Raw genomic sequence first — 16,167 nt, 5'->3', positions numbered from 1 at the left:
GCATCCGGCAGCTCCTTGTTTGATTTGTGCAATGTCTTTCCCCACTAGATTGCGCAGGGCAATTAGTTTCTGCTTGGGGTCCTGAACTTGCGACCCAGTCATATAGTCCTCAAAGTCTTCGGACCAACTTTTCCATTTGGGGCCCATGCTGCTGCCGGAAGTAAGTTCCAGAGGCTCTGGTGGCCTGAGATACGATGGTCCCATGATTGTCGGGGGCCCTGGGTTCATCACTACAGGATTTTGCGTTGGCGCTTGTGTCGCTGGGGTTCCTCCTGTATCACTGGATGATGTAGGTTGCACTGACATCCCTGGTGTGAGTGCTTATTTCTGAATGAATTCTGTACTTATTGTTGGGTGCCTGACCTCAAAATGGCCGACACAGATGAAGTACATGAAGTTCTATGGGCGATGCCTGACTTTAAGATGGCCGCCATTTGTGACACGTGGCTCTGTTTGTGTGAGGCAGGTTTAATTGTAGGAGCGTGCTGCAGGGTGCTTGCTAGAGTACTACTGCACCGGGGGCTAGGCGCTGCATTTCAGGGACTCACCCCGTCCACTTGTGGCCGCAGCGTCTCTCGCGCTCTCCTCCTCGTGGTCGCCGCGTTTCTCGCGCCTCTTTATTTTTTTTTTCTTTTCTTGTCAGGCGGTCACAGCGTCTTTCGCGCTCTTTCCCGGTCACAGCCGCCGGGTTAATCAGGGTCGCTTTCCTTGGCAGACGGCTTCTCTTTTTGTTGATGCCACTTTGATGGCAACCAGGCAGCGGGGAGCGCGTTGTCATCCGCTCGCTCACTGCTCCGACGCGGGCTGCAGGCTCGGGGTGTTCGGCTGCTCGCGAGCAGCAGGGTGGTGGAGCGACGTGGGATTCAGTCTGAACATCCCACCCTCGTCGCCATTGTCACTCTCCACCCAAATGAAACACGGGAGCCGAGGAGGTAAGGTGGACACGTCTTTATTCTTACGTGCATACCTCCTAACTGCCTTCTCCCTCCTACTTCCTTTCTCTTCCTCCGCCCCTTCCCTTCCTGCCTGCCCTGTCGCAGACAGAGGTCAGGCAGTGACATCACGACACTAGGTGTGACCTTATATTATTTCACCTGATATGCATTGTACCCCGTGATCATTCTCACATCGTTCTGATCTTTCCTACTCTTTAATGTTTTTTCTAGAAAGAGTAATTAATCCCTTGAAAAGTCCTCTATTTTGCTTTGAGCTTGTTTCAACACCTGGGAACTGTAGCCTCCCTCTATAAATCTGTGAAAGTTTAGTCTGGGTGTCCCTTAAAGAAGAAATGTCACTACAGTTTATCCTCATGCATAAATGCTCCGCATATGGGATGCTGTACTTGAGTTTCTGTGGGTGGACACTGGAAGAGTGTAAACTACAGTTCCCTGCCGTGGGTTTTCTGTGAGTGAGTGCATGTATCTTCTAATTTTTCGCACTTAGGGCCATATGTATCATACTTCCGTTTAGCGAATTCCAAATAGCGAATTTTAAGGAATTGCTATTTGGAATTCGCAAAACGGTATGTATGTACAAAATCGCTTTTCAATAGCGATTCCTTAGCATTCCTAATTTGCGATTAGCAAATTGCTAATCGCAAATTACCCATTCATTTCCATGGGCCAGGAGGCCCATAGGAATGAAAGTGCAATTTGCGATTAGCAATTTGCTAATCGCAAATTAGGAATTTTTTCAAGGGTGCAGGGGTGTCTCAAGAACACCCTGCCGCACCCCTGAAAAAGACATTTGGGGGCATATGGCGCACATACATGCCCTAAGGGCAAGTATGGGCGTCATATGGCACCTTCGTTTTTTTGTAAAAAAGCTTTTTGAAAAGAATTCGCAACTTACCACCAACTAGAAGTTGGTGGTAATTTGCGAATCATTAATGGCAATTTTTGAAAAAATTTTGTTTGATACATTGCATTTAAGGAATCGCAAAATTTGCGATTCCTTAAGTGCAATGGCAAAATAAGGAATAGCAAATTTTGCATCAAACATGTTTGATACATACCATTTATCTAATTAGCATTCGCAAAGGCCGAAATTCGCAGAATTTCGGCCTTTGCAAATGCTAATTAGCTTGATACATATGGCTCATAGATCCAGATCTAGAAAGCAAACTTGCGAATCAGTGATTGAGCTAATGAATTGTAGATTTAGGGAATTATCATTCAGAGCACAAACAAATCTACTGGTGGAGTCTCTTGAACCTTTCCATAGGATGAAAAGGTCATTTATAAATCTTGTCAACATGACCTCATTCTCACCCCATTTGATGACATGTTTAGTCTTGAGCACCTGTTCCTTCAACCAGTCTGTGTGTAAGCTGTCCCGGGAAGAATGTTACTCTCCACAGGAGCTAAACATGTTCAAGTCCCCCATTTAAAAAAGGCAACTGGGGAGGCAGGAGCTTCATCAATTGTGCTTCCAGTGCTTGGAACGAGCTTCCTTTCCACCTCAGGAACGCCTCGGAACTCCTCTCCTTTAGAAAGGGGCTGAAGACATGGCTTTTCTCCCAGTAGTACACATGCTTCTGTCCCTAGCAACCAGTGCTTAGCGCCAGGGCACCCCAGGGTAACCGTGCACTCGACAAGTACGATTAACATAACATAACATTTCTGAAAGTTGATATAAGCAAATAGGTCTTGTGTTCAGATAGTGTATCAAGGCCCTTAGTCCATCTTTGTGTGAAATGCTTATATAAAGCGAGGCTACATCAAGTGAAATTATGAGATAAGACTCATCCCAAGGAATATTCTGAATCCTCCATAAAAAAAACCCTTGTGTCCTGAATGTAGGAAGAAAGACTTTTAACAAAATCTTTTAAAAAATTATCTATGTAACGGGAGGTTGCCTCAAAAAGGCTTCCTATAGCCGAGATAATTGGTCTTCTAGGAGGTTTAATTGGATTTTTATGAATTTTGGGAAGCAGATATAATATTGGCATGATCGAATCCTCCACCTTTAACCCCTTCGCTGCTAGGCCTTTTCCTCTCCTGTGCTAAGCTTTTTTTTTTAGCTATTTGGGTAGTTCGCACTTGGGCCCCTGTAACTTTTTTTACCACATAAGGTATCCACGCCAAATTTGCGTTCTTCTCTTCCAACATCATGGGGATTCTAAAGGTACCCAGTTAGTGGATTCTCCTGGAGGGGACGCAGAAGTTAGCCAAAATAGAGCAACATTTTGTTTATTTTTGGAAAAATGGAAAAAAGGGGTACAGAGGAAAGCATCTGTTTTTATCCCTGCAAATGGTATCAGAAATTGGTTTATGGTGATGAAATCACCATCCTCCCAGCTTTCAGGGACAAGCAGACTTTTTCCAGAAAACCAAAATAATTTACACAGTTTTGGCATTTTTCTGGAACATAGCCTATTTTTTCTATTTTTTTGTGCTTTCAACCTCCTTCTAGTTAATGGTAGAAATGGGTATAAAAGCAATAATAGTTTCCAGAAAGCTATACATTTTAGAAAAGTAGACAACATTCTGAATTCAGCAAGGGGTAGATCCTTCAATGTTTCTTTATAGAAACTAACAGTTGAATATAGGAAAAATTCAAAAATAGTTGGAAAAATAGCCATTTGTGTCAACGTTTTCACCTGTAACTTCTTTTAATTATGACAGCTGTTTGAAAGCAATATACCATTACATCCGATGGACCTTTCTAGTTGTGGGGATATATAGGACTTGTAGGTTCACCAAGAACCCGATGAGCCCAGAGCCAATAACTGACCAGCTTCTTGCAATGACTTTTCATTATGTACTGGGTATATAGCAATTAATTTGGGAAAATATATACATGGAAAAATCGGTATGAGAGACACCTATGTATTTCTGAAATTGGAACTAAATATAGAGTTTAGAAACACTAGATATTTGCACATTTCCGAAATTGTGACTACCCATACTATCATGAGAATTATAGGTAGGCTTTCCTGTTTTCAGTTTCTATTTTTGGTAAATTCTGGTGGGGTTTTATCAGTGATTTCAATACCTTGAAAAAACATCGGTAATCAGTGTTTACACATTTTTGCGCCATTAAAAACAACAGAAACAGTGTTTTTCAGGTGTTTATGGAACATTCTGATTTTGGTATTGCTTGCTTTCTGCACTGAGTGCATGGTATATAGACCGTGTGTGTACAGGATATATGAGGTTCAAATACATTTCTACAAATCAAACTTTATTGTAGTAAACCATGCAATACTTCTTCAGTGAGCCTTTATCCATGCGTGCTCGCTCTTATCTCCCCACATAAACTTTTATCTGTGAAAAGACCCACTCAACATTGGCACTTGAGATGGGCAGCTCCAAAACAGCCATTACACAATTTGCCAAATCTGGCCACTGACATAGCTTTTTAAGCCAATAGGGTGACCTGATGCGTTGAAGTGGGAAGCGGTCTAAAATAAGCAGTACTTATAAAAGGGGGTTGTAAGAGCTATGCAAATGCCACTGAGCAACATGCTTTTCCACAAGCAAATAATGTTTATTTCCACAGGTTTACACCCTCAAATAGCTTGCTTTCTCAAAAAGCTTCCTACATAATCCTGAAAACATACATAGCTATTTTTCATTGATCTAAAACTATTGACTTCTTCTCTCTCCTTCCTATTAAATGACCATCTCCTTAACCATCACCCTCTGCATGCCTTACCACAAAGATCAAAACCATCTTCTTCCGTCCTGACGCTCTCAGTAGCGGTCGCTCCCCACGCTCCCTGGTCTTCACTGGTATCGTTGGGCTGCGCTCTCTGCTTTGTGCCTTTAAAAACTGCGGACTGCTTTAATTATATAGCGCTTTGCCTCACTTATACATTGCTCGTTTTTTGCATTCCTAATCGGTATTGCTCATCTGTGCATTGCTCGCTTGTGAAGCTTAGACCATTATTTATTATTTGTATTGCTCGTTTGTGCAGTTGTAATTGTAGCGCTCACATCACTGAGTTAAATACAATTGTTAATACCTTATTGTGCCGGTGCCACTGCCCACAGCGTATTCCTACTTTGTGCCCCATCCTCTTCCGGTTTCGATTTTGCTGCCATTTTGTTGTTGTTGTGCCTCGGAGCCCGTCCTCTCCACCCCGCTCCCTCCTCCCAGCTGCTCCTCCCTTGCTCTGCCCCCCTCCACTATCCACTTATGACAGATGCTCTTCCGCGCAGCGTTCACGCGCAGCGGACGCGCCCCATGCGTGCCGAAGGTGCGCCAAAGGTAAGCCTGTCTACGCCCGTCCGCGCCTGGACCGCGCCTAGCGCCAGACCCCCTGCCCCTGTAAATCCCACTCCACCCGCATAACATACGACGCCGCTACTCTCTTTGCCCTTAACCCCGGCCAATAACCAAACTGCTACCAAGCCGCCCCAGGACACATCCATGGACCCTTCACCTGCCACTCCTGCAAGTTCGACTGCATCAAGACCCGCACCAAATCCACAAACTCCAAAGAAGAGCTCCGACACCAACCACCTGAAATGCATCCTGCTCAACACCCGCTCGGTCCACAGACACGCCATTGAACTCTGGAACCTACTCGACACTACATCGCCGGACGCGCCTTCCTCACAGAAACCTGGATGAATGCCTCATCAGCTCCCGACATCGCCATAGCCATCCCAGACGGCTACAAGATCATCCGAAAGGACCGCACCAACCAAACAGGAGGAGGCATCGCCATCGTCCATAAGAACACCATCCGCATCACGACCAGCTCCGACGATAACCTCTCTATCGCCGAACACCTTCACTTCCAGATCCACACCGACCCCAAGACCACACTCAGAGGCACCCTCATCTACAGACCACCAGGACCCCGCACACAATTCAGTGAAGACATCACTGACTTCATCAGCCCACACGCCCTCCCCTCCGAGGAATACATTCTACTGGGAGACCTCAACTTCCACCTGGAAAAGAAAAACGACAGCAACACGACCACCCTTCTGGCCAACCTGGCCAACCTCGGACTCGAACAACTTGTCAATACCCCCACCCACTATGCCGGACACACGCTCGACCCAATCTTCACCTCCAGCAAACACATTTCATTCAATCACACCACAGCTCTCCATTGGATGGACCACAGCTGCGTTCACTTCAACTACAAAAAGACCACGACCCACAACCCCCCACAACCTATTCCCCGAAGAAACTGGAACAAAATTACTACCGACCAGCTCTTCACATCGCTTCACCAAAACCCTCCTGCCAAATCTTCGGACCCAAACCAAGCAGCCACCAACCTCACACAATGGATCACCCACAGCGCTGACGAACTAGCACCCTTGAAAAACCATCAAATCAAGCAAGGTAGCAAACAAGCCCCCTGGTTCAACGATGACCTTAAGAAATCCAAGAAGCTCTGTCGTACCCTCGAGAAAGCCTGGAGAAAAAACCCAACCACTGACAACCTGGCCACCTTCAAGAACGCCACCCGCAAACACCACAAACTGATCCGATCCACCAAGAAATCAGCATTCAAGGATCGCCTTGACAACAACGCCCAAAACAGCAAGGAACTATTTAACATCATCAAAGAATTTACCAACCCCACCGCCGGCACTAACGACATCACTCCCTCACAAGACCTCTGCGACTCCCTAGCCTCATTCTTCCACAACAAAATCGCCGACATACATAACAGCTTTGGAATCCAGTCCGAAGACCAGTCCACTCCACCCACCTCCGAACCAAAACCGCCCTCTAACAACCTTTGCGCCTGGAACCCAATCACCACGGAAGACATCATTCGACTGATGAACTCCATCCACTCGGGATCGCCAACCGACCCATGTCCCCACCACATTTTCAACAAAGCAGACTCCATTATCGCACCGCATCTCCGTGACGTCATCAACTGCTCCCTCAACTCCGCTACCTTCCCGGAAAGCTGGAAACATGCCGAACTCAGCGCCCTCCTGAAGAAACCCACAGCAGACCCCACTGAACTTAAGAACTACCGCCCCATCTCGCTCCTCCCATTCCCTGCCAAAGTCATTGAGAAAGCCGCCAACAGTCAACTCGCCGCCTTCCTCGAATCCAACAAATCCCTCGACCCCTCACAGTCCGGCTTCCGAGCCAAACACAGCACCGAGACCGCCCTCATCGCAGCAACAGACGACATTCGAACTCTACTGGACAACGGAGAAACAGCTGCCCTCATCCTACTTGACCTCTCCGCAGCCTTCGACACAGTCTGTCATAGCACCCTCATACAACGCCTCAGCAACGTCGGAATCCAAGGAAAAGCATTGGACTGGATCACCTCATTCCTTGCCGGAAGAACCCAGAGAGTCCGCCTCCCCCTTTTAGATCAGAGGCCACCTAAGTCATCTGCGGCGTCCCGCAAGGATCATCACTCAGTCCCACCCTCTTCAACGTATACATGAGTCCCCTCGCATCCATCGCACGCCAACACAACCTCAACATCATCTCCTACGCAGACGACACTCAGCTGATCCTCTCCCTCACCAAAGACCCAAACTCTGCCAAAACCAACTTACACGAAGGAATGAAAGAAGTAGCCGAGTGGATGAAGAACAGCCGTTTAAAACTGAACTCGGACAAAACGGAAGTCCTCATCTTAGGTTCATCCCCCGCTGCCTGGGACGACTCATGGTGGCCACCGGCCCTGGGAACCGCACCCATACCTACGGACCACGCACGTAACCTGGGCTTCATCCTGGACTCCTCCATCTCGATGACCAGACAAGTCAACGCCGTCTCATCATCATGCTTCAACATCCTACGCATGCTCAAAAAAATCTTCCGCTGGATCCCCACCGAAACAAGAAAGACGGTCACCCACGCACTGGTCACAAGCCGACTGGATTACGGAAACACCCTTTACGCCGGAACCACAGCCAAACTACAGAAAAAACTCCAACGCATCCAAAACGCCTAAGCCAGACTCATACTAGACATCCCCCGTTAAGCCCACATTTCCGGTCACCTGAAAAACCTCCACTGGCTCCCCGTTAACAAGAGAATAACGTTCCGTCTCCTCACCCACGCACACAAAGCCCTCTACGACCTAGGACCTGAATGCCTCAACACGCGACTGTTCTTTTACACCCCCACCCGCCAACTACGATCGTACAATCAAGCACTCGCCGCAATTCCGCGCATCCATAGATCCACCATGGGGGGGAGATCCTTCTCCTACCTAGCGGCCAAAACCTGGAATTCTCTCCCCACCCACCTCCGCCTTACACAGAACCACCTCTCCTTCAGAAAGCAACTAAAAACTTGGATATTCGATAAGTAAAGTACCCCCCTCCCCAAGCGCCTTGAGACCCTCTGGGTGAGTAGTGCGCTATACACATTTTTGAACTTGAACTTGTACTTCAAACTAATATCCCTGCAACGTAACAATACATAATCTTGTCTCAACTATCCAGTTAACCAACTAACCATTTACACAGTTCCCACTCCCCCCATGAACAGATCTAAGTCCTGTTCATTTAAAATAAATAATACAAAGAAACAGGAGTAAATGTATGGAATGGTTTCCTAGATAGCAAAAGACTAGCCCCAATAACCAAAAATAACCACCTGATAATCACTAGCCTTGGGTTCCAAAATGGAGTCCTACATGCTCTAAAGCATGTCAAAACCTAATCACCATAGCAAGAGCTATATATAAGTATATATATATATATTGTTGCAAATGAAATGTGCAATATGAGCGAACAGGGAAATTGTTTAAAATGCAATTGTCCAACAGGATAGACTAATGAACAAATCTTTTATTTGGGCACATATGCAAAACGGGATGTGTCTGAGAGTGGATTTGCCTTGTAAATAAAGGTCAGTGTCGGAAATGGAAATACCACTTATTGGCATCCGTTAATCAACTTCACAAAATGGAGCCCTGTACCTCTAAAGGTTTTAGTAATAAAAGTCAGACTCAGCTACAGCAGCGAAGATGCTATTGCTAACTCTTTGACCCTTGAGAATGTTAGGGATTCCCCCTTGCCTCCTGTAGCCCCGCTTACCTCACCCCACTGGTCCGACTCCCCCTAGCCCTGAACAATCTTCAATTTGCAGCTGAATGACCGGTTGAAGGGGAGGGAGTGGAAGCTTTTGAATGTAAAATAGTTTTTTTGTCTAGTTAATTTCACAGTCCTTGTTAGGAGGCCAGTCTTCTGTGTCTACAACTTTATTGTGGCAGTTCTCAAAGCTTCCAGGTGCTAGCCTTTACGTCACCATGTGCACACCCTAATAATACGAGACCAGTAAGGGCTGGGCCAGGGGTAACACAGAGCAAGTTAGGGTTGAGTAGCAGCTGCCTTCTGTGGCAAGATGAATGATGCATCAATGAGTGTGCGTACATAAAAAAGTACAGAGCATAGCAAATAAAGTGCTGCAGTTCATCATGGATTTGTGGCTCGCCTGTGAGTCAGGTTAGGAAGAAGCCCCAATATCCCCGGACTTGACGTGAACATTTCTTTATCAGTTTAATTGTAGCTGTCCCATCCCTCGGCTGCCCTCAGTGACTCTAGTTGAAAACAACTGTGTTCCATGAATTCTGCTATCCTCCTGTCAGACTGTGGGGATGCGTGGAAGCCAGGCTTGCTATTTCAATCAGTCCACACGTCTCTAGTCAGCAATAGCAGCATCCCAGGCATCCGGCGTCCTGCACACTCCACTTAACCCTGCACCATTCCCACCTGGCATTAGAGGTGCAACTAGAGCCAAATTGTGGGTGTGGGGGGTGAGGGAATCCTTAATTCTTCCAGCAATAGGCAGAGTGGAGATGAAGGTGTGTAAACACTACAAAGCCTCGTTAACAAGTAAATGGTATTTTTAAAGACCTGTGATGTACTCAGGTGCGGCTCTGTGTGTGCCCGGGAAACTGTCTCAGCCCTGGCTAACACACACAACAGAGGCTGGGCGTGGAGGCGCGGTGGGAGTAGGCTACAGCACTTTGCGCTCCTTGGGCGTTGCACGTCTGCCTGGCAGCATCTTAGCTTCCCACATGGCCTCCTTAATGCGCCATCCCATCAGGTGGGTACATCTCATTGATTAATTACATTAATTGTATTAATGATAATAATCACGGCCCCCAACCTCATTACAATACTTGTAAATAATGCTAGTCGTACTTAAAAGAAGCTCACCTAAATAATATACATTGTATCGACCTCAGAATGATGAGAGGCAGAGTAGACCCTGTCCGTCACGATGTACTGGCCTTTTGGAAAATGTGTTATATTTTGTAGCTAATTGCTAGGAAATTTTCATGCACCTGTGCTAGAAAAGTGACACGATTTGTCAGCCAGTAACTGACATTACTGACTTGTCCACAATTCTGTCATGCTGTTTTGAGGCAGTGGCCTGCCACAAAAACTCAAGATTTCTATATTGGCCAGTCCACCTCTGCTTTTGGATTCGCTGTGTTCGCACCCAGACCAATGCAGGAGGCTCATCCACTCAACCAGTTATCTTATCGGCCAACACTGCTAATTTATTTCCATAATGATCGGGCCGCAAAGGCAGGTCAATTAATGCACCACTGAACGAGGCCCGCCACCTTCCCACATAAAACAGCTCCCTCACATAACTTTTCTGCTGAGTCTTGGAGCACCAGCAGTCGTCGTCTCGTATTGATTTTCCAATGTGGACGGAGATGTTTGGGGACAAACATAGTCGTGACAGCAATTAAAATAGGATCTAATCCCGCCCACCAACGTTGCCAACCAATGTGGTGCCCCTAATTTAATGGGGGTTACTCACATTGTTTCCCAGTGTTTGCTTCCGCATTGCAAGTTCCAGTGTAGTTCTTTTTTGTACTCCTTTGGCTCCCTCAAGTGGCCAAGCGGTGCAACAAATAAGTAAAAAATCAGTAATACTCGGTTTAAACCGGGTCAGCTGATTATCAGCCGGTAGGGTACGGTCGTGCACAATCGGTTTTAACTGATTTCCGGACACCCTAATTATAGCTCGTTTTTCAAAATAACTTCTTTTTTACAGATTGTCTTTCATTTGGAAGGCAGAAATGCATCGAAAGTCAATAGGTAATAACAGTTGCTCTATAATTCTGTATTACCTTAAGTCTCCCGATAAAAATGGTACCTCACTTGTGTGGGTAGGCCTAGTGCCCACGACAAGAAATGGCTCAAAACGTAACGTGGATACACTTTATTTTTACAGTGAAAGCTGACCCTTTTTTCGCAAAGTGCCTAGTTGTAGATTTTGAACCCTAGATCTGCCGGCACCTAGGAAAACCTAGCAAACCTATACATTTTTGAAAACTAGACACCCATGGGAATCCAGGATGGGGTGGCTTGACTGGCTCCCTCCAGGTACTATTATCCAGAATCCCTTGCAAATTAAAAATGTGGAAAATAAAAAACAAATTGTTCTCTCATTTTTGTGGTTTAACGTTCTGGAATCTGCATGTATCCACAAAATTCCTCCCACCCCGCATTCACCACAGTCTTTCGAGAAAAATGGTACCTCACATGTGTGGGTAGGCTTAGTGCCCGCAACAGGAAACCACACAAAACGCAATGTGCCAGAAGCAGTTCGATCAATTGTTGGAATTGCATCAGGATTAGTTGAATTGTTATTTTCCTCTCGACGAGGCATGTTGATGTAGACATCTGTATTAGGTCTAATTGCAACTTGTGAATTATTGTGATTTTCATTTAGAATTTGAATGTCTGGTTCAAGTGGAACACGTTCCATAGCATTGTTGCTTAGTCCTTCATTCCTTACAGGTGGCTCTTCAAATGTGGTGAGTCTTTCTGTTTGAACTTCTTGGATTGTAGCTAGAGGAGGGTGTCTGCTACAGTGGAGTCCAATAGGTCTACTGTTTAGTATCGGCCACATAGTGTGGTTTGATTAAGTCGATTAAGACAAATCATTTCTCCTTTCTTCCGGTAAGAGGCAGGAGCAGCACAGTTCTTGTTCCTTGTACTGCAAGGACTGGTACAGGTTTTCTGTATGAAGGTCCAAATTCCTTTTTGTCCGCAATTTTCTCTCTGACCAGATCCCCGACTTTTGGGATCTTGACAGTTCTTGCAGTGACTACCTTGACTTCCTCAGTGGCGTTCTGCTTTAGATTGACATTGCTTTGTTTTATCCTGGAATCTTTCAGATCTTGTAAAACAGCCAAAGATCATGGATATCAAATGGTTTTTCATCCGCCACTGGGTCTTCACAATCAAGATCAGATACCCACATTTGTGTCCCAAATGCGACTTCATATGGAGTGGCATCCCCTGGAGAGTTTCTTGGCTTGTTGTTTAACACTCGCTGGACCCCATATAGGTGTGTGACCCAACTACCGCCCTTGCCTAATACCCTAGCAGTTAAAGATTGCTTTAAGTCCCTGTTTTTTCTCTCCACAACCGAATTTCCCTCAGGATGATATGGAGATGAGAATGGCAATGCTACGCCCATTCCTTCCATGGCCTCTTTGTAAGCCTAAGAGCTAACAGCAGGGCCGCGGTTAGTGTGTAACGTGCTAACTGCGTATGTACCGATAAACACTTGTAAATCTTTTATAACATATCGAGGTTAAACCCATAGGAATCTCGAGGAGGAATCCACTGCAACCATGATATATCTGTAAGCCCTGTCCGTTTGTAACGGGCCGCAGTGTTCCAAGTACACACATGCAAGAGGTTTGTCTATTTCAGTAATGGAGTCTGTGCCGGGCGTGTAACGTTGGAGCCTTTCATCTGCTGGAAGATGTCGCATTTCAAGACATAGTCTTGAGTTTACTTACTTAACCCTGGCCACCTATAGCACTGTTTCAGTAAAGAAATAGTTGCTGTAGCGCCTGTGTGCGCAGAGCCCAAACCATTGTCTGCAGCTAGTATTTTAAACCTTGCCTACGATCCATATTTGATATTACTCTATCCCCCACTCCAGGAATCTGAGCATATGGAATGTTTTGTGCATCTAACTTGTAGGAGTATTTGAGTGGAAATTTTGTAGGTACTGCTGTGCTGCTTTTGCGTGAAGCAATGAGAGCTACCATATTATCTCCGCTCAATGCTCGTTTTTGAACGAGTTAGCGCAGCTATGGAAGCCGTACAAACAGCCCCCTTTGCGGCTTCATAAGCCAAAGAATTCCCTGCAACGTGAACGCCATCACATTGATGACTCAGTGTATGGATCACATGAGTCCTTGGTAGCTCAGTTTTCAACTCTGCTACCTGTTCCCATAGCATTTTATGCTTAATTACGCCACCTTTTGCATCTTTGAATCCGTTTTGTTCCCAATGCTGTAAGTACTCATTGTACAACTGCACACATCTAAAAGAATCACACATGATTAGTGTGGGGAATTCGTGATCCGTATTTACAAGTGCCAGTATTAGTGCTTTTAATTCTGCCAACTGAGCCATGCAGTCTCCTAGAGATTCCGTCTTTGTGCAGCTAGAATGGAACGTGCCATCACTCATGCAACCTTTAACGATAGCACATGCTGAAAAATATTGCTGCTTACTCCTTATCACTAGTTGTGCAGATCCGTCCGTATAAATAATATATTCATACTGATCTAGAGGAAAGATTTCATTTGGTAGAGAATATTCTTGATCGTATTGCAATAATGCTTGAATTTTTAAACTTGGATCAAATTTGTATTCAAAGTAAAACCAATGGAAATGTGTCCAGATTGGCGCATGTTCAGTGGCACCCAGCTATGTTTGTGGTTATAAATAGATGCAAATGCTAAATTAACTCAAATGGGATTATGCACTACGATGCAATATTTTGCACACCTAACTTTAACTTAGGTGAGGAAAACATGATGTTAATAGAGCCCAATCAAACCACTACAAAGGCGCAACATCTAGTAAAGAAATGATAAATGTGAATCACAGACATGCAGAAAACGAGTTAATGATTTATTATTCTGTCAATTCATGTTGCCTCTTCATCTGCTCTGCATTAGTTAATTATGTGAAATGCTATTTAATAGTTTATATTCATTTCAAATATGTATAAAATATTTACATCTCTCAACAGATCGCAAGCTCTGTTCTGCAAAGGATTTTCTGAAGAAAAGCATTCAGATTGAGAAGGAACTGGGCAAACCATCCATTCACCAACTTCAACTTCAAAGACAGACGATTGACGAGGCTGGATATCTTCATATGTGCACTTTTGAACCACAGAAATCTTCCTACAATGACAAGGTGATCATGCTGCTTGGGGCAACAGGGGCAGGAAAAACCACTTTAATCAATGGGATCATTAACCACATCTTAGGAGTTCAGTGGGAGGATGACTTTCGATTTAAACTAATCGATGAAGAGACCAGTCGATCACAAGCGGAGAGCCAGACTTCTTCAATAACTTCGTATCGCCTCATTCACCATGAGGGTTTCCAGGTGCCATTCACCCTCACTATTATTGACACACCAGGATTCGGCGACACTCGGGGCATCGAAAGAGACCGGTTCATCATTGAACAGATCAGAGAGTTATTTTCTAAACCTGGTGGTGTTGATCATCTAGACGCAGTGTGCTTTGTAGTCCAGTCCTCATTTGTTCGTCTCACTCTTTCACAGAGATATATATTTGATTCTATCCTCTCTATTTTTGGGAATGATGTGGCAAACAATATACTTTTACTGGTCACCTTTGCTGAAGGTAAAAAACTTCCAGCGCTGGAAGCAATTAGAGTGGCGGAGGTGCCTTGTCTGAAGGACAACGGTGCCCCTGTCCATTTCAAATTTAACTATTCTGCCCTGTTTGCTTCCAATGGATTCGATGAATCCACGAAGGATGCAGAAGAGGATGACAACTTTGAAAAGATGTTCTGGAAGATGAGCGCGAACCATCTGAAGAAGCTTTTTATCACACTAAGCAAGCTGGAAACCAAAAGCTTGCGATTAACCAAGGAAGTTCTTAAGGAGCGCAGGCAACTTGAGGTTGTTGTGGAAGGTCTGCAGCCCCAGATCAGAGCTGGACTGATAAAACAGGAAGAGATCAGGAAAACAAAGGCCATCTTGGAGCAGAGCAAGGATAAGATGAAAGCCAATGAGGACTTTGAGTATGAAGTGGAGATAACAGTGCCAAAAAAAGAAGAGGTACCCAATTTCATAACTAATTGTCAGACGTGTCACTACACCTGTCACTATCCATGTCAGATTCCTGATGATACTAAGAAGTATGAGTGTTGAGCAATGGATGGAAATAAGAACTGTCGTATTTGTCCCAAAAAATGTACCTGGAGTGTTCATTTCAATCAGAAATACAGATGGATTTATGACGTTGAGATACAAAAAAGAACTTACGACAAGTTAAAGGAAAAGTTTGAGAAGGCACATGGCGAAGTGATGACAACTGAAGGGATATTTCAGAAGCTGAACGAGGAGCTTGCTGGCGTTGGAGAGAAAGTTGTAGATCTGATTACCGAGAGTTCTCGGTGTATTCGGAGACTAGAAGAAATCGCCCTGAAGCCAAACCCGCTCTCAATGGTAGAGTACATTGACCTCCTGATCATGTCAGAGAAAGAGGAAGCCAAACCGGGCTTCATGGCCCGCATCCAATCACTGATGGCCATGAGGGAGAGGGCAGAGCTGATTAACAAAATCTCTGCGGGAGAGGAGGTAATGCCAACAGGCCGGGGGCCATCGAGCTCTGGGAAAAACACCAATCAGGGTTTCTTTCTTTCAGTATATTAGAAATTGGATAGGTTATTGATAAAGATTTCTGGGTTATGGTACTGACACATTTGTAATTCAAAGTCATTCTCCCCGGCAGGTTTTATAAATGAAGAGTCAGAAATAATGTGTTTTCAACCATAGATATTACTAATCTGACCATTTTTTTATTGCTTACTTCAAAAAGTCGAGCATCACAGCTGTGAAGTGATAACTTATACCAGGTTGTGCGTTTGACCAACTTCAGATGATATATGTCCAGGGTGCAGAACACTTATTATTGGCTCTTACCTCTTGTGTCCGACATCTAAGGCATTCACATGCATGATACAATAAGGACATCTACAGTGCAAAGAAAAGTAGTAAAGGATGCAGGATAGGAAACACAAGGTGAAAGCATCATGTTGCCTACCGATATTTGTAATATTTTACTTTAGAAGCGTTTGTGTGGTGCATGAATCTCACGACTGGATGTATGACGGTACAACGCGTACCGTCACAACGCGTGCTGTTACAACGCGTCCCTTACAACGCAAGT

At 45.0% G+C, this 16,167-nt stretch overlaps 1 pseudogene; it reads left to right on the top strand.

Moving 5' to 3' along the window:
* The first annotated feature begins 369 nt into the window (after positions 1–369).
* Positions 370–15,650, top strand: LOC144821690 (uncharacterized; annotated as a pseudogene).
* The last annotated feature ends 517 nt before the right edge of the window (positions 15,651–16,167 follow it).

Source organism: Lissotriton helveticus, chromosome 2_2 (assembly GCF_964261635.1).
Source record: "Lissotriton helveticus chromosome 2_2, aLisHel1.1, whole genome shotgun sequence".
NCBI classification, from domain to species: domain Eukaryota; kingdom Metazoa; phylum Chordata; class Amphibia; order Caudata; family Salamandridae; genus Lissotriton; species Lissotriton helveticus.
The sequence above is the reverse complement of the archived record's forward strand: the minus strand, read 5'-3'. Positions and strand labels throughout refer to the sequence as shown.